Here is a 23,031-nt window from a genome sequence, read left to right as displayed (position 1 = left end):
GGGGGGGGGGGGGGGGGGGGGGGTAAGGAAAGAGGATGCAGTCAAACTTGCTCTTCAGTCTCTTCACACATTATTGTCCTCACAGCTCACGAAAAACGTCAAGTTAATTTTACTAAGTAGCTAAATTATAGACACTCAGATGTAATCAGAATCCGCTATACGTTTCAACTTTCAAAATTAATCATCCTACGTTTTGGAGTTATAACACCTGAAGGAAACAGCTGTACGTCTATATATAGTGCACCCCTCTCTTGGTCTTCGTGCAGCTTTTTTTTTTTTTTTTCCCTGCCACCGTCTGTACTTAAAAGATAAAAATTAAATGTTTCCTTTTTCCTGCGATGATTTGTCACTTACTTCTGCTGGTCCCTGCTGTGCCCACGCAGAGCTCTGCTCCTGGGCCCCTTTTCCTCCCGTCAGCTCTGATTGCTGCACCCAGTCTGAATGCAGCTCTGCTGGGGCCGGGCAGGTGGAGCAGACACATTCATTATTGGGAAGAAAAAAAAATAAATAGTGGTGGATCATCAGGTCTTTAAAAAAAAAAGAGACGATTCTATGAGATCAAAGCATTGCATCCTGATGAGGAGCGCCTCTTCAACACATGCTATTGACTGGGCCAGTTTAGAAACAATTAAACTTAAAAAGCATAGCAGGTGGAGGGCTGCAGCAGGCAAAGCTTATGGAGTGTTCAACTTTGTTCCCATTAAACGAAATTCAGTTTTCCTGTAAAAATAATTATGGGGGAGAAAAACTAGCAGCATGAGCAAATGGAATCAAAGGAGGGGGTTCATTTACTTAGGAGTTCCTGTCTGTGCTTTCATTGCACAGGCGAGGTGATCAGAAACAGCAAAGAAAAACAAGAGAACGCTTCTTCCTTCTCCTTAGGCCCCTGTGAGCAATGGATGGAGCCACTGCTTGGTGTCAGATCCCATTCCTGCCACCAGCCCCCAGTCCCGCAGGCTGTGCCCACAGCTCCCGACCCACGCTGTAATTACAGTCGCCAAAGAGAACAAACAGAAGCAGTACCCCACATCACGGCAGCTGGCTGTATTAAAAATAAATCAATGCTAATGCAGTCAAGCGTTTAAAAACAAAAGCACAGTAGAGCAGTGTGGTGTTTTAATTTAGACCAAAGCTGCTCGCTTCATTTTGGGGACGGAGCTGGGGGGGGCTCTGGGGGCATGCCTGTGTCCAATTCACGCTGTGGGTCCAGGCAAGGCAGAGCTCACACCCCACTGAATGCCATCCTGCAAAGCTGACTGAGGTGCACACGCCTTGCTTGTGCTCCAAGTTCATTTTCAATGCTCCTGAACAAGACAAAGCGGCTCCTGTCATCACTTCCAACTTCAACAGAAGCTTCTATGTGGAAAAGAGAAAAAGAAAAACAAAACAAAACAAAAACACCCACCAAAACCAGAAATAGCTGCAGCGCTTTTTGACGTTCTGTTGACACTCGAAGCCAAAAGGCTTTGCAGGCTGCTGACTCCAACATGAACCCTTACCCATCAGCACCGCGCTCTGCAAAGTGCAGCACGCTGCTCTCGTGCTCGTTTCTGCATTGGGTGGAAAAAAAGCCTCAATGGTGCAGGTACCCCCCTACACGTGGGTAACCTCGCACACAGAGGTACCCCCTTCTTCCCTTTTGCCTGACATAAAGAGAGTCTGGAGATGTGCCCTCCATGAAGCATGATGATTGGGAGAAGAAGCGCTCAGGGATGCTCTGTCCTGTCCAAGCACAGCAGCCTGGAGTCCAGCACCCAACCTGCTTGCTTTCTGAATCGATTCCTCCGGAGAAAAGCCCTGCTGCCTACTTCTTGTAGGTATTTGCCTTTCCTTTCTTTAGAAAGATACTTGTTACAATCCCCCTCTCCTCCTTCCCCGTAGCCCCATCAGAGGAATCTACTTGGGTAATTTGTTAAAGCGGATTGCTGGGGCATGCATTATGCATGAGATGCAATCTTTATTTTTGCACTCCACTGTGTGCATTCTCAAACAGGATTGGAACTGCGTGCCCGCACGCAAAATGAACATTAGCAGCTCAAAAAAAAAAAAAAAAGACAGAAAATGCCCATTTATTTAAAGGAAAGAGTGGAAAAAAGAAACCCTCCACTCTTTCAAGCTGTTCTGGTTGGGATTGCTCAGAGCAACTAACAGCAAAAGCAGACACGTTTGTATTGTGCTGAGTAAACCAGCTCAGAGCAGCCGTGCTCAGTGTGACATGCAAAGTTGGTGAGGGTGCTGACCACGTTGTGTCACCAAACACAGCCACCGAGATCAGGTGGCACTCACTGTCCTAGGAGGAGCTGTGCTCTCTCCATCCCTTTCAGGATCTGAGGATACAAGCTGCCAGCGCTGTGCCCAATGTCCTCAGGCTGAGCTCATGAAGCAGAACCACACAAAAAAGCGCAGACAATTCTGATGCCATCCAAACAACCTTCTCTATGCTGTATTTCGTGCTTGGAGGTCACCTAATACTATTTTAGAGCGGGAATCATAGAATCATTGTGGTTGATTAAGATCTCTAAGATCATCTGATCCAGCTGTCCACCTGCCACCAACATCACCCACTAAACCACGTCCCTGAGTACCACATCTCCATGGTTCTGGACGCCTCCAGGGACAGTGACTCCACCACTCCCTGGGCAGCCCATGCCAATGCATTGCCGCTCTCTTGGAGAAGAATACATAAGCCTCACTTTAAAGTCCACTTAAAATACAGCTGTGGGGCTGACATCCCCACAGACCCCTCCCTGCTGCCCTGTGCAGGGCCACTGAGGAGCAATAGAGGGAGAAAAGTGTTAGAGGATGAATAAAAGAGAGAGGCCACGTGGAGAGGGAAAAGGAACAGCGGATAAAGCAAGGACTGAGATATAAGACCAATTATTTCTGATTCTATGGCTTAAGGGCTGATTTATCACGGCGGTAAATCACGCTTCAGACAGCTAATACGACGGCCTGAGCCTGGACGTTATTTAGACAAAGTTATCGCAGTATTAATGCTCAGAAAAGTGGAAAATGTAGCTGCATTACAGCATCATTAACATGCTGGCACTGCCGGGAGCAGCGTGCCCCAGCACCAGGCTGGGGCTGCTCCTCTCACAGCGGTGGGCAGAGGCCTGGCCCAGCTCTCAGGCCTGCAGGTGCCTGCAGCCTGGAAAAATGGCAGAGGGGTGGAAACGCGGCCTGCTTCGCCTCGAGTCATCAGAGCACCTTGTGTACTCTCCAACACTTAAATAACTGCATTGTGAGCTGGCCTTGCTGCAAATGGGAGAAGAGAGTTCTCCGCATCCCCCGAGCACCATTAGAGTCCAATTGCTTGTGGTTTTCCTCTAGTGTCACTGCGGAACCCACATCGTGTTCCCAGTGTGCTATTTGACAAAAGGCGTTCTCTCACAGCTCGATATTCGACTCACATGTCCTATTACCCTTCCCATATCCTCCTGCCTCTCAAGACAGCTTAATCCCTAACAGAGAAACACACTGAGCACATGTGGGATAATACATTTAAAATGGAGAAAGCTATTAATTTACAACAGTGGTATTTTTTTTACACTCAGGGCAGTGAGGCACTGGCACAGGTTGCCCTGAGAGGTGGTGATGCCCCATCCCTGCAGACACCCAAGGTCAGGGGATGGGGCTCTGAGCTCTGATGGAGCTGTGGGTGCCCCTGTTCATTGCAGGGAGTGGGACCAGGTGGCCTTTGAGGGCCCCTTCCAACTCAAACGATTCTGTGATTCTATGATTCTAAATAGGGGTTGATAGGGACAGAGGTGTTGCAGAGCATTGTTCATGTTACTGAGACCTCCAGATGTCACACTGGCACTTCAGAGCCTCGGGTGGTTTGAAATGCAGTACGGGATGTCGGGTGTTTGATCTCCTAAACCTGTCGGTATCCATCACTGTCAGCAGCTGTCAAGATAAGAGGGGACACGTTTTGATGGGAGCCTGATTATTTTTTGTTGGTGCAAAGGCAGAGATGTATATGGTCCTGAAACGTGACATTTCTACCTCTTCTACTGGAAAAAAAAAAAAGAAAACATTAAGCAGAAACGGGGCTGGCTTGCACTCCAAAACCAATTTCCTTGATGGAATTCACCCTGCAGAACAGGAAGGAGATTTGCATTTGTCTGCTTGAATGCAGGCTTGCATGCACACACTCCTTGATTGTTTTTAGTTACACCCGACGATAACGCAGAGAGAAAGATCGATACGCAGCGAGCTGCCCTGCTGACCCCCACAAGCAGCGCAGAATTTACACCGAGACTCGACACAGGGAAACTCAGAAACATCATGAAAGTTTCATGCAGCCAGAGCAATTCTGTGAGCACGAGCTGCTCCCCTCCCTCCAGGTCTGTGGCACTGAGCTGATTTCCCCCAGGTTCTGCTGCTGGTGGGGTTTTTGCAGCAGCCCTCACCAGACCCAGGGCAGCATTCCCCTGAGCAGTGATGGTTCAGGAGACCTCATATCATGGTGCTGATTAAGGGTTTAATTAATGTGAGCTCACGTGGCGTTTGCCCCACGTACCAGTGCCAGTCACTTGCACCGTGCTATTAACCACTCTCTATATGCCACGTCACTCTCCTCTAAAATAGTCCATAAAGGGTTTTAAATTTTTCTGTCACCTTTTTTCCTTATGCCTCTTGCCTATCAAAGCAGACTGGAGAGCTCAGTGGGACAGGGTCGGCCAGGTGAGGGAAAATACCATCACTGCTGAGCCTTAAAATGATTCTTAGCTGCAAAAGCATGAAATGGAGTAAAATTATGCACAGTGATCACCTGTATAAAAACACTCAGTCTGAAATGGTCCTCTCCAGTTCCCCATCAGCTCAATGGTACATTCCAGATTCACTGTTCGTGGCTGGCATTTTGGTGAGCATCCAATGCCACCAATTTCAGCAGCTGGGGTCCGGGTAGCTCTGAGTTCTTAGTTTATTTGCATAGAAGACCCCAGAGGACCAATTTGAACATGTGTGTCTAAAGAAAGGGGAGCCCATCCCAACAGAGATGGCAGCTATTTGCTAAACATAAGGGAAGCTGACAAAGAAAATAAAATGCAGCCCAGTGCTAAGACACACACAACCAAACTGACCTCATCCCAAGCAGAGCTTTCCCAAATAGCCCATTTGTAACAATTCCTTTTCCTAGCCTTGGACTGCTGCTCCTAGCATGCTGCTTTAACCAGCTCTTTCCCCCTCCAGGAGCTGCCACACTTGAGAGAGCAGAGAAACGAAGCCACGCATTGCCTCCTGCATTGACAGACTCAGCTTCTTATTCACACAGAAACTTAAAAAAATATATATATTATAATAATAAACCTTGTGATCTCTTTTCTCACAAATCTCTGTTCCATTAGCTCTGGCATAAGGCGCAACACAAACCAAAAGAATGGGAAACTCACACTGGTAGGCAGCAAGAAAACAGAGGCAGAGTAAATAAGCTCAGTCAGCGTGCAATGAGAACAGAGGATTTTGGCTCACACAAGGTGATCCTGATGGGAGGAACAGTCAATCCCGAGTGCAACAGAAGCACGTGGCCAAGAGGGTCTGCGTGAATTTGGTAGCAGAGATAAGAAGGAACCAAACCCCAGCGAGCATCGCTTCCTGTGATTGATGAGCTGCTCTGCTTCAAGCTGGGGAACGTGCGCTGCACTTGGAAAAATGCAAGCGGCTGAGAGTGCCCTGATAGCAAACAGCCACACAAAGACAGCTAAAGGAAAGCTGGTAAACAAGAAAGTGACCATAATCCCGTTACATGGTGACAAAGAGCTGGGTTCCATCCCTCAGGAGGAGTGCTGAGCAGTGTCCATCCAGAGCCACTGTGGCAGCAGCTCCAGAAAGCTGAGACAGGGCTGCTAAACTGCAGGGGATTTCAGCATCCATCTCGGATGCCAAGACCCTACCTGGATGAGTGTGACCAGGTAATGGTGAGTGGGCAGGTGGCAAAGCAGGACAGCTGCCAGTGATTCGGCTGCACGCTGCTGTCAGCCGTGCCTACAGCCTCTGCCTTGCTCCACCTGGCTTTAATGCTGACTCAGGCATGGAGCAGAATGATGCTCATGTTAGCATGGATCCTCAGCATCCATCAGGTCTCTGGGCACAACCAACACGTCGGTGGGTATTGAAGCTGGACCCCAGGCACATCTTCGTGCCCCCACACTGGACCATCAGCTGGTGGGCACCAACCAAACCAACCAACATTTCACACAGAAAATACCCTATGTTTTCCTCAATGTGATGGCACAAGCTGAAAGCCTCACTGACACATAGGAAGAGCCATCTCCCAGAGCCTGGTGTCCTGGAGCAATCTGCTAGATCTAATCAAAGAGTTTCCAGCAGCTGGGATATCCATGAAGGCCTTTCCTGTGTGGGCAGTTTGGGATATAATGAACAGCTGAGCTTGTGGGGCTGCTCTTCCTACAGCTGAGGCACGGATCTCCGCATCCACAAACATTACTGGGATATAAGGAAAAGATGGAATACAAGGGTACTTGAAGCACTGGCACAGGCTGCCCAGAGAGGTGGTGGTGCCCCGTCCCTGCAGACAGCCAAGGTCAGGCTGCTGGGGCTCTGAGCACTGATGGAGCTGTGGGTGTCCCTGCTCATTACAAGGAGTGGGACCAAACAGCCTTTAAGGGTCCCTTCCAACTCAAGTGATTCTGTGATTTTCTAATGACACAAAAAGTTTGCAGGCACACAGTAAGTGAAGGAAGGGGAGGGTAAGGAGAGGGAGGTGCGAGGTGGTGGGAGAGCAGCATGGGGGATTCTCATTGCCTGTTAAGTAATATCAAAGCTATGGCTAAGTGCCAGTTTGCAGCAATGCGCTATAATTTGTTCATGCGTAATAATGAAATCATCATATTTTGGACATTTCTGTCAAATTGGATTGAAATTCAGACAAACAACTAAGACACGTGCACGTATACACAGAGACTGATCGCAGCAGCCGGCCCCTTACAACCAGATGTCTTTAGAAAACATTAGAAAAAAAAAAAAAGTGCTACCCAAGGTATTGTGAAATACACCTTCCCTGTTAAGGAGCTCTCTCCTCGCGCTGCGGTGAAATTGTGCACAGGGGAAAAGCTTCACCAGAAGAGGAAGGAGGAACGAAACGCTGCCAATCCCATGGAGCTGCCTGCAGCCCCAGTGGGAGCCCTGTAGGAACAGCCAGAAGTACGACGGGCACACGAGCCAAATGGCACGGCTGATGGCAGTCCACAGCGGAGGTGATTATCTGACGCAAGGCATGGGATCTTTCCAGCTGGAGGTATTTTAAACACATAGAAAATAATGTCGGAATCATAGGACCGCAATCTTTAAATTATATTCAAAAAAGATGCTCAAAGCGTATATCATTGAATTATGAACAGCTTTGGCAGCTTTATTGATGATGTTGAATCTGGTTGACAGATGCATTTACACTGCATAAGCATTTGAGATGCTAGAGTAATTGCTTATTAGTCTTGTTGTGAGGCAAAACACCAGATTGAAATAAATAGGAGCTCATGAACACAGAATTTTGCTGCCTCTTTGATTATTTTTTCGAGCTAACCATCTGCTAAGCATCTGGGATTCTTAGAATCCAAGATCCATACCACACACAGGTGGGAATTAAAAAATACAAATAGAAGGAGCTTAAGAACCCAAACAAACTATAATGTAAAATTGTCCAAAATGACGAAGGACTTTCTTGCCTCCCTTGCATTCCAATGTTGGAAGCCAGGTTTTACAGGACAAGGTCTGACCTACACAGCAAGCAGGTGCATGGTCAAGCAACGGCATCAGCTTCATTGCAACAGTGCTCTTCAACATGCATCAGTGTCAAAACTGACGTGTCGTGTACCACAAAGTGGGGCATGGAAGGGATGCAGAGAAGGGGGCTTGGCAGCTGTGGTCTTCTCCACAAGAAATGTATTAGGAAAACCTAAAGTGCACCGAGTTGCCAGGAAGATTCTAGGGCTCTGTAGGGTTGCTTTCGCAAAAGTTTTGGCAAGCATTGTGAGCTTTCAGGTTACAACTCTGTTTCTTGCTAATGTGTTTTTAAGCCTTTCATTCATATTTGGCAGGAAAAAATAGAAATGCCCATAGAGAGGGCTGCGTGCCTATAAACTGATCAGGAGTTGGACTCGATGATCGTTACTGGATCCCTCCCAACCTGGGACATTCTATGGTACCCGTGATGGAGACCCAGCCTGTTGGACCAGCTGCCCTACCATCACCTCCAAGTGTCACAAATCCACCCGCCCTTGTCCTCGACAAGGACCGCCTCCAAGCAGAGGAAGAGATGGGCCAGTGGGCCAAGCATTTGCCCTTCGTGGGCTTTTGTGCTTGGATTGAAGACCCCAGGAATGAAGTGCTTGGGAGCCCCAGTCTCAGCTGAGGTGTGGCAAAAATAATGCTCTGAAGGCTGAAACTCAGAGAGGACAAATTCAGGAGTCAGAGCGAAGTTTGCTGTGCAGTTCGTGGCAGCCTGCGGGATGGCAGCTTTGATAAGAATGTAAAATTGATATCTGAGTTTTCCCCAGCTGCCAGCACGCTCGATGCTGAGAACACGAGTTAATAAAAACAGCCAGTTAAGTAACTGTCAGACTCCGGCAAATACCCATAAAGCAAATGTTCTTTTAAAAAAAGCAAATTAGACATGCATTTTTCTCCATGAAATGGCGCAATTAGAGAAGCTTTATAACTAATATTTGGTTTTGGTTCTAAAATATTAAGGATCTTTCCTAAACACAGCGCAGTGAAGGGTTTCAATTAATCTCCTTTGAGCACACGTTTCAGGTGTTTAAAAGGAAAAAAGAAGAAAGGAGGATTTGTGCATCATCTGTCATCTCCCAAATGCTGTAAACAGTATCTTAGAGAGTGGAGTTTGTGTGACAAATTCGAGATTAGGCGGATTCCAATCTAAAAATTAAATTGCTTATCAGAGAAATAATATTAGAGTAAAATAAATTAGAATCTCTACTGAAGACTCTAGGAGTAATTTTTAAAATTAATTAGAATCAAAAAGATGGATCTCAAAGGATAGGACAACTCTAATTTAGACAGACGGTAATTAATTCCTTATTTCAGAAATTCATTAGCAGCGCTGTAAGTGCAAATCATTCCTTTGCTGGAGTCAAGCTCCAGAGAGGGAGATTCATCTGGAAGTGGGAAATGTGAATTCCCTGTGGGTGGGAGGGCAGGGAGAGCCCCCGATGTGGGGCACATTCAGGGCAGCAGCTTGCTGGGGAGAGTCCCAGGGATGTTCTTATATTGGTTTTATCGGGGGTGACACGCAGCCAGATGCAGAGTGAGCATCCTACAGACCTGGGGGGGATTTATGGTGAAGCTCTGCCCCGCACCAACAGGTAACTGAGCTCAGAGGGGACACGTCCGCAGCATCCCTCTGCTCCTCCCTAAAACCAATGGGCACATCTAAAAATAAACAACCACGCACAATTCACAGAGCAATATCCATTAAGAAAATAACTTGGGCACCTCGATGGACTTAGCGCACGAATTTCGGCCGCTGATAAATAAATGAGCTGCCGGCCTGGTCTGCTGCCAGCCCCAGCAGCAGCTGCAGCACCGCTGCTCTGTGGTCCTACAGAGAGGCCAAAGCATGGGCAGGCCCTGCCAGGAACCACACTCCACTGGCTGGCATCTGGATCCCTCTGATAACGGGTTGGGATTGGAGCTTATCCTCTGAGCTGGAGGCTTCATCAAGGGGAGGATAAGCAAGGCTGGAATCTGTTCCCTGTACCCGACTGGAGAGAAGCCCAAACCTCAGCCCTTAGCTGAGCTGACCTGAGTGCTGGAGCTGGATGCGAGTCCATGTCCACACTGGGGTGGGAGGGAGAGCCATGAGCAGGGATGGGTTTAACTGTGCAGCGCGAACCCTTCAGACCGAGGGTGTAGAAGTGGGTACGTGCAGTGCTCCTGGGCTGTGCTAGCCCCTTCTGCAAGAGGAAGAATTAAATAGGCTTTTCTCCCAGTGGCACATCCTAGGATCTAGTGACCTGTGCAGTGCATGGACAGATGGCTTCACCCAGGCACAGGAGAACAGAGCTGGAAATACACTAGGATTTGTTTTATGTCATGGTCCCCAGTTCCTACTGGGAAGAGCAGCTTTCCAAGAGGACACGGCTCTCACACGTCTCACATGGCTGTGGGACTTCACTGGGACCAAAAAGGAGCTATGCAGCACGACCTCTACAGTACAGGACCACACATTTTGTTCACACCTCTCTGACACACACTTATGGGTGAATTTTCCCCAGGCCCCACGGCTCATTCAAAACCAGTGTGAAAACAGGATGTTGTTGGACAGCCAGCGCCAGATGTGTTCAAGGCATTGCACTCCAACACGGCACAGACCTTACAGATCACCCTTCCACCAGTCCAGCTGCAGCAGAAAGCCATTTGTAGCTAAACCACACTGCCAGCAGTAGAACCAAGCCTATTTTAACACCCAGCCCTGCAGCCATCCCAATGCCTGCTGCACTTGCAAGGCGTCTTTGAGGTGTCTTGGCTTTTGAGAAGAGATCTCATGGTCTGGACAGAGCGAGGTGGCGGGGAGCAGTGCTGGAGGTGTCTCCATCTCAAACCTCTCCCAAACCATGCATGCCCACAGATCAGAGGTGCTGCCCACAGCCAGCACTCCATCACATCCACTGACCCCAAAGGCAAAACCGGGGGCTGCCATCTCCTGTGCTTTCCTTCAGCCACTGCTCTCTGAGATCTCCAGGTGCTGGCCCACCCAGCTCACAGAGCTCGTTCTGCATCTCAAGAGCACCTCTGCTCCTTCTGCAACTCCCTGAGGGGCTGTTAAGTTCCCTCTCCGTCATCAGGAGGCCTCTGGGTCCCCTTGATACCAAAAAAAAACATTTTGATTTTAGCATAAGCTCCTTATCTCACCAAAGAGCCTGCCCAACATCTCTTATCCTGTTACCAAATATGAAGAACTCCTATTCTTCCACCTAGCCTACTCGTGTTTACAGCTTTGTTACCCAAATGCTTCCCTCCCACCTTGATTGTTGATAAACATGGAAATCCATTCTTCTAGCACGGGGAGCAGGGGATCTTTCATCCTCCTCCTGATAAACATTAATAAGCTCCTTATCCTCTTACCAATAACCAAGAGCGTTGCAAATCCTGTATCAGACACACTAGGGTTGGGGTTGTTTGCATTCCGTGAAGAGATTTTGTAGAGTGGCAAATAAAAGGCATATCGTTTTGTTCTTTTATCTGAAACGTCCTTCTAGGAGGGAAGGCAGAGTCGTTAGGAAGTAGATTTAATTGGGTATTATTCAGTATCAGGTTGAGACAAGTTCTCCAGCCTCCCACAAAGAACTTCTGCACTAATTTGTTCTTACTCGTGGATGAAAGGTCATTGTGCTGACTAGGAAGTTAAATAAACAAAATTAGCATCTGATTTAAGAGACTTCTTATTCCCTCTGGTGTAAATTAGTGAAAAAATTAGCAAGGCACTCTGTTGCTTCTGTTTTCTGCGTTTGAAATGCATCAGTTCCTTGAATTTAATGGTGTGCGAGCTTGTTATTTCTTTATTTATGCAACTGCATACATATGGGTGGCAAGATGGAAGAAGCCGAGTACATTGGCTGCAGAAGTGAGAGTCATCCAAGGTGAGCAAGAGTGGGACAGAAGAGCTCACAGCAGCGCTGACACACGGATGCTGGAAGAGCAACAACTTCATGCTCATGGATAGAAAAGCATTTTACAGACACAGCCTGGAGTGTAGCCATGAAACTCAGTAGCTCAAGATAACCCAGGGGCAAAGCAAGCTCACGTTCACTACCAAGGCTAGCAGGTTTGAAGGTTAGACCATTCTTTGTTTCACTTATATATTAATATATATAATGCTTAGGTGTTCGTGTCATGTTTAAATCACTCCAAGTACTTTTGAGACATTGCTAAAAGCAGCTGCTACTTGGGATTAAGGTAGAAAACCCCAGTGAATATGTTCCAGGAGGAGGTTGCTGATAAATTGCTCATTAAGAGGCTTTACACTTCTTCTAAACGATCTGTTAATGATTATTGCACCCATCAGTGTTCGAGTTTGATGTCACCAGCTTTCCATTCAGAGCATAGCTTTGTGCTGCATCCATGCAAACCGAACTCCTTTCAGGGACAAAGGGGTGAAGAATGAGGCCACATCATTTCAGAGAAGGGAAGAACTTCTCAGTAGGATCCAGCTGGCAAGGAAAGAGCCCCTGGGCTCGGGCCTCACCTAGAACAGGTGCAGAGAGGTGTTCTTCTCCACGTGTTCTCTCCAGCACATCACCCCTTGTGCTTTAGCAGCAGAGCAGAGGCATGAAGCCATCAATTAGATTGGAAGATTGGAACGAAGGTCCAGAAGTGTTTTTACCAAAATACATCTGGCAGAAAACTTCAGCGACCGCTCTGCAGCCAAGTGAGGAGCTGCATGTTTGGCCCCTCCAAAGCCAAGGGATCTGCATCATATCTGCAGGACCTTTCTATCATGACATTCTTGCCAGGAAAAAAACAAGAGTGACGCCCCACCCCCCAAATCCACCTGAAGTGAGCCCCAGAAGCAGGACTGACTGCAGATATTGCCAAGAGATGTTCGGGTTTTGCCTTTTCTGCCCACCTGCACCTCCTTGCACTGAGCCCAGAGAAGAATTTTCAGAGCTGTGGTGCTGCCTGACAGCAGCACTGCCCAGGGGTGCTCCAGCTTACAGCCACAGGCATCCCCAAGGACAAGCCTGATGCAAAGGGAATCAAACCAGCTGCTGCATGGGGATCCTGACCTCAGGCAGCCTCCCCCAGGTGAGGGCTGCACTGACCTCCAGCAAGGTCCTCCTACTGCAGTAATTCTGATCCCACACGCTACTAATTTGGATGTTGATTTTCCATGGCACAGTTCAAACATATTTCGACTTTAATTGGTAAATCTCAGTCCCCAGACCCCAAAGAGAGGTGCAGCGTTTTCAACCAAGCTCATCATTTTGAGCCTGCAACTGCTTGTTAAACCAAAAAGATGTGGAACTGAGAGCAATATGTTAAAGTTAATAGCGTGAATATTAATTCCCCAAAGAGTTATGGAATATATCTGTTCTACCAACTAAGCAAAGGTAACATTCCTCCAGCCCCGTAAGAGAAATACAGGCACTGAAGTAATAGTTTGCATTCCTTACAGAGTCAAGTTTAAAACGTGAGCAGAAACACTGGTTTCCTGGCTAAGAAGGGAGCAGCTGCTGCAGCTGCCATGAAGGGCTTGCTGCAGGTGAGTTGTGGGACTCCAGTGGGGCAGGTAGGGGGGGGACAGCTCTTCCTCAAGTGCTCAGAGCAGGGCTGGGGTTACAGGATTCTTGATAAGAGCTGTCAGGAACTGGGTAGACCTGAGGGCCAGAGCTGCAGTCAGCATCTCTGTGTGCGTGCCTGTAAGGGGTTGGTGCTCATCAGCGGCTGATCAGCAGCCAGGCAGGACAGGAGGGGTCTCTGATGAGTGAATATGAATGCTCCTGGAATATGATATGAAGGGCAAGGAGCAGGAACATAGCGTGCATTGATGGACCCAAGTGTTTGAAGTTAACGCCCTGCTGAAAGCTGCCCAGCTCTTCTCACTGCACTGGGCTCAGCACCTTTGGGACTGTATAGCTACAATACAGGGGGGTGGGTTTGGCACCTTTTCTCCCAGGTGAAAGGAGAGGAAGGCAGAGGGCACACAGAAGGAGCAGCTTGGATTTCCAGTCCTAGATTGCCCTTTGCAAAGGTAACACACACAGAGCAGGCACTCCCCTGCCAGCCCAGCATTTGTAGGAATAGCAGTGTCCTTAGTCTCGTTAGGCATGCCATGAAAAGACCATCTTTCATACAGCCTTAAATACTGGATTAATTTCTTGATACAACTGTGCGTAAGCACGGAAATAACGCTCTTCAGAAGGAGATCTCTGCAAACACCAAGGCCCCAGACAAAGGAGTTCCAGCTGCTCTACACATAGGTGAAGGGTATATCTTCCTATATGGGGTCCTGCTTCTAGAACCATCCAACAACCTATTTCAAGCAGTGGAAGATCCAGGTTAAGGATTAACCCAAATTTCCGTTCCGTTGGCAAAAGCAGCAACTCTGCTGCCTCCAGAGTAGCTGGAATATTTTCCATTGCCCAGCTCGTGCTGGGATGTAGCAGCCCTCTCTAAAGGGTCCAACCTCGACCCCTCCAGCCCCCAGCCAGGACTTGCCACAGCCATTGTCCTCACTGCCATGTTGTTCCTCGCATCATCAGACAAAAGCAACTTTAAGAGGACAAGAGTTCAAAGCCCATCACAACAGGGCCTCTCACAGAAAGGTCAGTAAACCTTGCAGGGAAGAGACAGATTGTGACTGCAGCGGCCACCGTGCATTGCAAAAACGGATTAAAACCACAGCAAAAAAAAAAAAAATATTGAGCAGAAGAGCCATTAAGCATATGTTGGGTACAAACTAATAAACACATAAACAACAACGATTGCCAGTTAACCACAGGCAAGAACTTCCTACAAGCCACAGGTACTGGGTACAAATTGGCAATAATCAGCTGTAATGGGTTTGGTTTACAGTCTCACTGTTTTGCAAGTTTTATTCTTTTCTGCTGCATTAGTCAGTAAAATAAAGCCTCTCTGCACTTGCAAATCTGTTGGGGTGGAAGAGTCCCAGATGTTACAAGAGTCGTATTCAACAGAGACCCCCAGGGACTGGGGATTTTAGTTCCCTTGTAACGCTGAGGCTTCAGGCAGAGTGTGAGAAGTGCAATAACAAGGATGGAATTTGGATCCAAACCAGACATGATAACTAACGAAAGTCCAAGGGAAATAAACTTTTAGTTCCATTCAGACATCTGAAAGCCCTTTGCACCGGGAAAACAGCAAGAAATTCCAAACAGAGCAGGGGCACAGGCACAAGAGCAGCAGAGATGGACTCAGGAGCTAACAGAAGGGGAAGGAGCAGGTACTCAGCAGGAGCTAACTTCAAGGCGCTCTGATATTTTACTCATGGCAGAGTTCTGTCAGTCAAACACATGCCCACCTTCAACTTTTAGACAAGGAAGCAGAGTACAATGCCATGACTTACTCATTTCCACGAGGCCAGGTGTCGGGTAGGTCTTTGCTCCAGGCCCACAGCAGCACACACAGCACGAAGAAGAGCCAAGAGCAACTCCATAGAGCCCCTCTCACCAAGAAGCAGCCCCTTCCCACTGCCCCCTCCAACCAATTTGCCCTTAGCTTCCTGATTTGTCCTCAGACCCTCCCACAGCAGGGAGTGGGGAATGAATTAATCACCTCCTCCTTAAGGATGCCTGATGAACATTTCCATCACGTGCTAACGAGACACTTCCTGGCTTCAATCTGCTTTTCTTCATTACAGCTTTCTGAAGACAAACTTCATGTGTTTATGAGAAGCATTAAATGCACAGTCATCTAACTACAATTTATAGCCGTCCTGGCTCTGTGAAGCTTGCATAAAGTCTCAGAGTGCTGGGGCATGAAATGTGGCATGGGCTCCTTAGATGTAGGTCTCCATTCACAGCTGTGTCTGAGGTCCCTTGGAGGAGCTCATCACTGTAAAAACACAGCAACCAAACCCAGAGACAGCTTGTAGAAGATAGAGGGGAATGTCAGCTTCAAAACACAGCAGCAACTGTCATGAACCATCACAAAGCAAGGCTTGCAGCAGAAGCATGGGGCAATCTGACTACTAACCATAGCCCCAATGGAGAGAGGCTGCTGGGACTGGTATTTAGGGCAACATGCAAGAAATGAGAGAAGTCATAAAGCAAGAAGACTGAGCAATACTTGAAAAGATGGGAATGGAGGAAGGCACATAGAATATTTCCTGCATTTAATTTGAGAGAAGGGTTCCAAGGCTTGAATAAAATGGCTCGAGTCCTATCAAGGCTTTTGCACTTTCGCTGACTGTAATGCTTATTAGCCTTTGTATTTAGCACATACATTCAGCATCCAGAGTCTCACGCCAATACATAATACAGTAAATACACAAGAAGCTTATTGTAATAAATACAACACCAGTGCAAATGAAATAGTAATTAGGAACATAATTCAGACCGATTTTAGTTAATACCTATTTACTAGAAGGTGCTAATCTCTCAAATAAATGTCACAAATATACAAAACATGCCTCCACGCTCCCAGCTTCCCTTTGTCAAAACCTGCTCACCAGCTAATTGGAATTTTAGAAATGGCCCCATTCTTTGGAGTACGTTGGCATTGGCTGTGGCAGCGCTGGGAAGGTAAAGTGATGCTGAGGTGAGCGGTTGAGCAGCTTGTTTCTGAGTGGTGGTGTGGCCTCAGCCATCCATGCACTGGTTCCAAGTGTGTGCCCCCTCCCACCCAGCACCCAGCTCCCTGCGGGGCCATGAACCTGCACCCAGAAGTGTCTGTCAGCTGTGGCAGTCCGGGATAGCTCTGGCTTTAAGGCAACGGCGAAGGGGAAAAGTGGAGAGCGTTCTCCTGCAAGGACCATAAATCTGCAGCCCCTGGCTGTGCATTCATTACTGCCTTTTCTCAGTCCATCATGTGCAGGAAGGAGTTTTGTCCTGTGGGGCTGCCAGCCTTTGAAGCCAAGCAGTTCATTTTCCCCTTGGAATTCATCTTCTGGACCAGGACACACTAAAGGTGAGCCTGCATTTGTGATAAAGACCACGAGACATAAATATTTTACGTTGGTAATGAGATATTTAGCATTGATATACAGCTGAAAGCCCAGTGCAATTCCAGCTTTGTTAATTATAATGAACTATTGTAGGACTTGACTTCATCTGCTCCTTGTAAATCTTGCCGTGCAGGTGTGTTGTGCTGGTGGCTTCTTTCCAGGGTGAGGCTGCAGCTCAGCCCGGCAGTGTTTGATCAAACACCCAGACCCACGGTGAGGGCTCTGCATTGCCCTGCTGTGTCAGAGCCTTGTCACCCCTCCCAAAGCCAGTGGTGGGGAGCAACTCTGTTCTCTCTCCTAGCCCTGCGTCTGACACATCCCATTCCAACTTTGCAGAGCTTAAAGCTCACATTCAGGCAGAAGTTCATTCTGCAGACGCAACATATGTTGGGATAAAAAATCTACATTACAAGCAAAGCTCACTTAAACCCCCTGGGTTTGGGATAATACCAGCCTGGGCTTTACTGTGAGCCCAGAGCATCCCCCTTCAACGTTTTCATTTTGTGACCTGCTCAGGATCAGCCAGGATCAGGATCAGTCCACAGGGACACCCACAGCTCCATCAGTGCTCAGAGCCCCAGCAGCCTGTCCTAGGGTGTCTGCAGGGATGGGGCATCACCATATCTCGGGGCAAACAGTGCCAGTGCTTCACCACCCTTATCGTAAAAAACTTCTTCCTTATATCCAATCTACATCTCTCCTTCAGTTTGAAGCATTTTGCCTTGTCCTACCACAGCAGCCCCTGCTGAAGAGTCTGTGCCCTTCTTTCTTCCAGCCTCTTTAGATGCTGCCAGGCTGCTCTCAGCTCTCCCACAGCCTTCTCTTCCCCAGGCTGCACAGTATAAATCCTGCCTGTGCTGAAGCACTTGGAAATGGAAGATATCAATGATAGGAACAGCATCATGCTAATAAAGTGATGGGGTGTGAAGCTGGTATTGGGATCTACCATGCAGGAATGGCACAGTTCTGCCTTTATTTAGAATTAATGGATACTTGAAAAAGTAGCTTAACGTTTTGTCAGATGCTAAGCATAAATCTGGATAATAACTCACGCTACACTAGGCTCTTTATAACAGTAGTTTGCTAAAACAAATTGAATTCAAACCTATATTCATTTACTAACGTAATGCATGGCGTATCTGTGAATAATTTTTCATACTCTAAAAAAATTCTAGGCAGAGGCTTAGCTGGAAAAGGGCCAGCAAATCTAAAATTAATGTACATTAAAGCGTATCTGGTGCTCTAAGTGCATTTGTTATACGCAACAATAACTACTTTAAGCTTTTTTTTTTTTTTTAAAGAAAGAGATTCTTGTGTAATAGCAAAAAGAAATCTAGATCTGAAAATCCTGTGGTAGAATGAGGGAGATCAGAGCTTTTTATGCTTCAGACTGATGCTGTGCAAATTTAGGAGAAGGGAAAGGCCCAAGCAATTTGGTATTTAGAAGATGCAGTTAATAGAACAACTTGAAGAAGAAGTGTGGCTTTTTCTTTTTTTAAGTGACTACTGCGAGTGGAGAGAATGAAATTTCTTTGCTTTTGAAGATGCATTGGAACCTCTGCTCTACCCCCATCTCTCCCTTACACGGAAGCATGACATCTCATTAAAAACAAACAAACCTATTCCACTTTTACTCACTGCATTGCAAAACGGAAGGAAAACCAATGTTTTTGTAGGAGTAATGGGGAAAAACAGCTAAATTATTTAAAACCGAGAGCCAGCTTCTACACCGCTTCCGCACAGAACCAAGCAGTGCCCCATGCAGAAGCAGACGCAGGTAAGGTCTCACTGCCATCCGTGTGCTGGGGAAATGAAAACCTGCCCCTCCACGTGGCCTGTTCCAGAGCCAGGACCCTTTGGATGGGAGCGTTGTAATTTATCATGGCCACCCGGAGCATGAAGGATGGAAGACACCCAGCGGCATCTCGTGTTTTATGTTACCACCTCCTACAAAGATTCGTATTTCAGAGAGGAGGAACATCCGTCACACACCATCCAAAGGCTGCCTTACATTTCACCTCTGTGGCATCCCCTCCAACACGCATTAATATTAATTTCTTCTTCCTCCCTCATCCCAACAATTATTTACTTTGCAGAGGATTTACTGTGACACTTCAGCTGAAGGCAACGTGCATAAACCCCACTCTTGCCGTACAGGAATTAATTATTAGAATTCTTAATTTATTACCAATTAATTTCTTCTAAATTATAGGAGAGGCGACCTGCTGTAGATAACGGTTCCTTTCTAATGCCTTCCTAGAAAATCTCTCCTTAATGAGCCCATTAATTTAATGGCGGCTGGGGCAAATCATCCAGAGAGAACACTTCAGTTGCAATCTGCATGCCCCACCTTATATTCTTGAGAGTGAGGTAAGAAGAAAGCTGAGTTTGTTTGCAATAAATGCTAGTATAAAATATGCCAGTGTATGTATGTATGCAAATAGCCTGATCTAGCATCATTAAACCTCTTAAGGAAATACGGAGTTTGGAAGCCATTTCCCACTTTAGAGCTCAGGCAATGACTGGAGCATCTGCATTAAATGCTTAATGTTCAGCGGAAGTGCAAATCACCATTTAATTAACTTCTTCCATAAAATATGATAGTTTAGCAAAGTGAACACAGATGAATTATCATTATTCGAGAGGATGCTCAATTGTGTTGGTGAATTCCAGAGTTTACAAAGCTGACAACAGTCAATCAGAGGGTTTGCGGGGGCTAAAACAAAAATGTGTTCTTTTATGAAAAGGAACATTTATTTTTCATGAAACTTTGCAAATTTCCACTGCAGCCACTGCTGTCAGACCCAGGCATGTGAGCTCACAATTCCAGACAGAATAACTACTGCCAACATCTGGCAAACAGCAGCTTCCTTGAGCAGCCAGCGCCAGTGGCTGAGTGGTCATTGCTCCTGAGCTGGAGCCCCTGCAAATCATGCTACTTTGCTCAAAGGGTCCCCATTCATCTGTGGTCATAATGCTCAGGGGTGTTCACCAGTCTCATTGGTTTCTTGCTGAAACTACAGTTTTGTGGACTTTTGTGGGCAGCCCCCAAGCCATCTAGAAAGGATCCACTTGCATGGATCCATTTAATCTGATTTTTGCCAACTGCCCCTATGTCACCCATCCATGCTCCTCTATTACCTGTGGAGATGGGGACACTGAGAGTTCTTATCTTAAACAGAAATCATGGCGAGTTCCTCCTTGAAATGCCTTTCTCATTCATTCCATTAATGACAGATGGATTCTCAGTTCTTGCTCTACGTGGGACAGCTACAATTTTTTTTAATATTAATTTTTTAATCCTATTGTTGCACTACATACGGGCAGCGATCCAGGCCTGGCAGGACTGTGTCTCATTTTCTGGGGAAAGGAGAGCCCTGAGCAGTTTTCCCACAGCACGTCACAGCAGCGTTCTGTCTAGAGGATGCAGGTGATACACAGAGCTGAGCTACAGCTGCCACAGCTACAGAGGGGTTCACAAGGCAGCACCATCTGAGCAGCTGCAGAGAGTGCCCCTGTGGAATAGTGCTCAAAACGTGGGGAAAAAAACTGTGCAAAGATGACCTGAGGCAGTTCTGATTGTTTGAGAATTGAAGAGGAACAAAGCGGAATGTTTCAAAGTTGGACTTCCCCTATTTTATTTTCCCTCCGCTAACGATGATCCCACACTTCATCTCTTGGGTTCTGATCTACCTGTGCTTCTGCTTGCCAACATCTTTCTTCCCTTTTGATAGATGTTTCCTTGAGACAACCCTGCTCAATATAAAAACACATTCTGCTCGAGCAGTCACTAAACCTGCCGTGATGTCTCCAGTCCCCGGTACCAGCGAGGCGATTCTCTGCTCACACAGAGGTAAATACATCTGTGCCAAAAGCAGCTTAATTTAATGTCACTTCAGCAGTCATTTATCTCCTGTTGTCTGTCAGAAGCCATCTCCTTTGCCTTGAATACTTGCCGTTACCTTCCTATTGATAACTCCTTCATCTGTAACAATCTTGTGCCACTCCTTTCAGCAACCCTCCCTGGCCCCTTCCCCAACTGCGGGTGATGCCCACAATGGTAGAGTCATGACTGCAGCCTCTGAAGACTGAGAAGGAGCACTGATCTTCCCAGATAATTGGAATCGTATGCTGCTGACATGCCCATGTGTGTGCACACGTGATCGCTGCACACAAGACCAGTGCTTTTGCTGGAGGATATGTCACTGAATTACCATTTGTCATCTTTAGCTGTTTTTGATAGAGGTGGTTCCTATTGCAAAGAGACTGGAAATTGGCATACAATGTGGGGGTACAAAGAAGTTTTTTTCAGATTGGAAATAGGGACAGATGGAAACTGATTTCTATATCCAGAAAATAAATCAAGTGTTACAATAAATGTGAGTTGCAGTTGTGCATTATCTTGTCCAAGACAATCCTGGATGGAGTTTCTGGAGGTACATGAGGCACAGGGACAATCAGCTGCTTGCAGAGGGGATTTACAAGAGCCAGCAGGCTAAACAAGCTTCCCACTGCCCAGACTGGTCAACTGAGAATAACAAAATTCAGCCAAGAGCAAGGAAGGGATATCCAGACACAGTGAGCCCACCCTGATCACGACCATGAGAATAAAGGATGCAAATTTTCTACAAATACAGAATAGAACAGTGTTTTCTTTCATTACTCACCAGCTTCAGAGGGGCTCTGAAGATGCCACAAACTCAATCATCTTAAAAGAGCATGAGCTTTTATGCAGGTGACAGTTTATCAATCGATCATCACTTTCATCAACAGCTTTTCATTCCTAGTTCCCATCAATGGGGACATCTTGGAAGGTTTGTTCCGATCAGGACAGTCTAATTGGTACTAGAAAGTTCAGTGTTTGAAGATTGTATGATTAGGGAAATGTACAAATTCAATTTCTTTCAACCAGATTCAATTCTAATCTAATCAGAGAGATAGAAAACTCCAGTGTAATAATGACAAAGAAAATGACTTTGTTTCAGGCCATTTAAATGTCCCTTACTGCAAACACTCCAGAAGAAGAGGCTGTGTTTAGAGTCAGAGACAGGGTATTTGCTCTGAATTCAACAGCAAATGGGGCATTTTCTGTGTCTAAATTAACATTCTCTTTTTTTGAGAGAGAGAGAGAGACACCATCTAAGTCAAATGAGCATTTGTGACATTTAATAAAGCAATTATATCTAAAGGCTAGAGGCCTGAGATAGAATAGACTGGCTAATGTTGTCTTGGAAAAGTCTTTCAATAAAGGAACAGTGCTCCTCTGCAGGCTTCCAATGACCTTGAACAGATTAAAAGCGGTAGTGGGAAGCGCTGTCCGTCAGCACTGCTTAAGTCAAAGCCAGATCTGAATAAAAGCAAGTTATTATGTATTTCTAGGGGCGTATTTCAAAAGAGCCTAAGGGACAGAGGAACCTTGCTGGCCAGCCTGCAGCCCCACAGTGCCTACATCACCTCTTGGCATGCACTTGGCTGGCCTGCTTGGTACTGACAGAGGCAACATGGCAGTGCTGCAAGGTCATGGGGGCTTTTATATTTGGCAGGGAGATCAATTCCTGATGGTAGACTGCTGCAGCCACCTGAGCTAGCTTAAAATGAGCTTAGCTCGGTCTACATGAGCTTCACTTGTTCCTTTCTGTTTCATGATTACTCAATCCTAACACTGAGCAGTTTGAAAACTTTGAAGATGGATGTTCAAAGCATGCTGAGCATCTTGAAAATGGTACTGTTGGTATTACTGCAGTGCCTGGAGTGTCTGAGCACGGACCAGGGCTCTTAGAGCCACACAAGTATAAGGAGGATGCTTATCTGGAGGCAGGATTTTGCAAAAGCAATCCACTTGGTATGGCTGCTCTCCGGGAAGCACAAAGAAATTCCTCACAAATGCCATGTCAGCAGAGCAGCATCTATGCTGAGAGCTCTTGGAGTGTCTCACCAGCCACTTGTGCCTGACTCAACAACAATAAAAATCAAGGAGGGGCCAAACTACAAGATCATGTTTGAGAAACTCAGCATACAAGTGGCTCAGAGCCAGCTGATAAATCGGCGGCACAGCTGGAAATAAGCTCCAGGAGTCTCGGCTGTACAACCACTCTTCCCTTGATGTGACACCAGTTATTGTTAGAGCTGTGAAATTCCTTTTGCTGGCCTCAGAAGCAGCAGCTCATTTACTCAAAGCACATTCAGCCCAAATGGTGCTGCATCGCTTCAGAGCGGTCTCATCACAATGCACCTTGGCATCAACTGGAAATAACTATATGCATTGTCTTGAGCTGGTGCGCAGCCAGAGTCAGCAGAGCATTTCTTTCTCTTTATACATTTTAAAGGTTGGTTTTTTTCTTTCTTTCTTTTTTTTTTTTTTGTGT

The 23,031-nt window shown here is 46.7% G+C and overlaps 1 long non-coding RNA gene across 3 annotated transcripts in view; it reads right to left on the bottom strand.

Annotated features, from left to right (window-relative positions):
• LOC110407110 overlaps nucleotides 1-15,264 on the bottom strand; it is a 24,517-nt gene extending 9,253 nt beyond the window's left edge. For all 3 annotated transcript variants that reach the window (XR_002443726.1, XR_002443727.1, XR_002443728.1), the window contains exons 1-2: nucleotides 15,068-15,264; nucleotides 355-449 (exon numbers count right to left, since the gene is read on the bottom strand). This is a non-coding gene — a long non-coding RNA (uncharacterized LOC110407110). The remainder of the gene's footprint in view (nucleotides 1-354; nucleotides 450-15,067) is intronic.

The sequence above is a fragment of the Numida meleagris genome, chromosome 16 (genome assembly GCF_002078875.1).
Source record: "Numida meleagris isolate 19003 breed g44 Domestic line chromosome 16, NumMel1.0, whole genome shotgun sequence".
Classification (NCBI taxonomy): domain Eukaryota; kingdom Metazoa; phylum Chordata; class Aves; order Galliformes; family Numididae; genus Numida; species Numida meleagris.
Note: the sequence above shows the minus strand (reverse complement) of the source record. Positions and strands in the feature narration are given on the sequence as shown.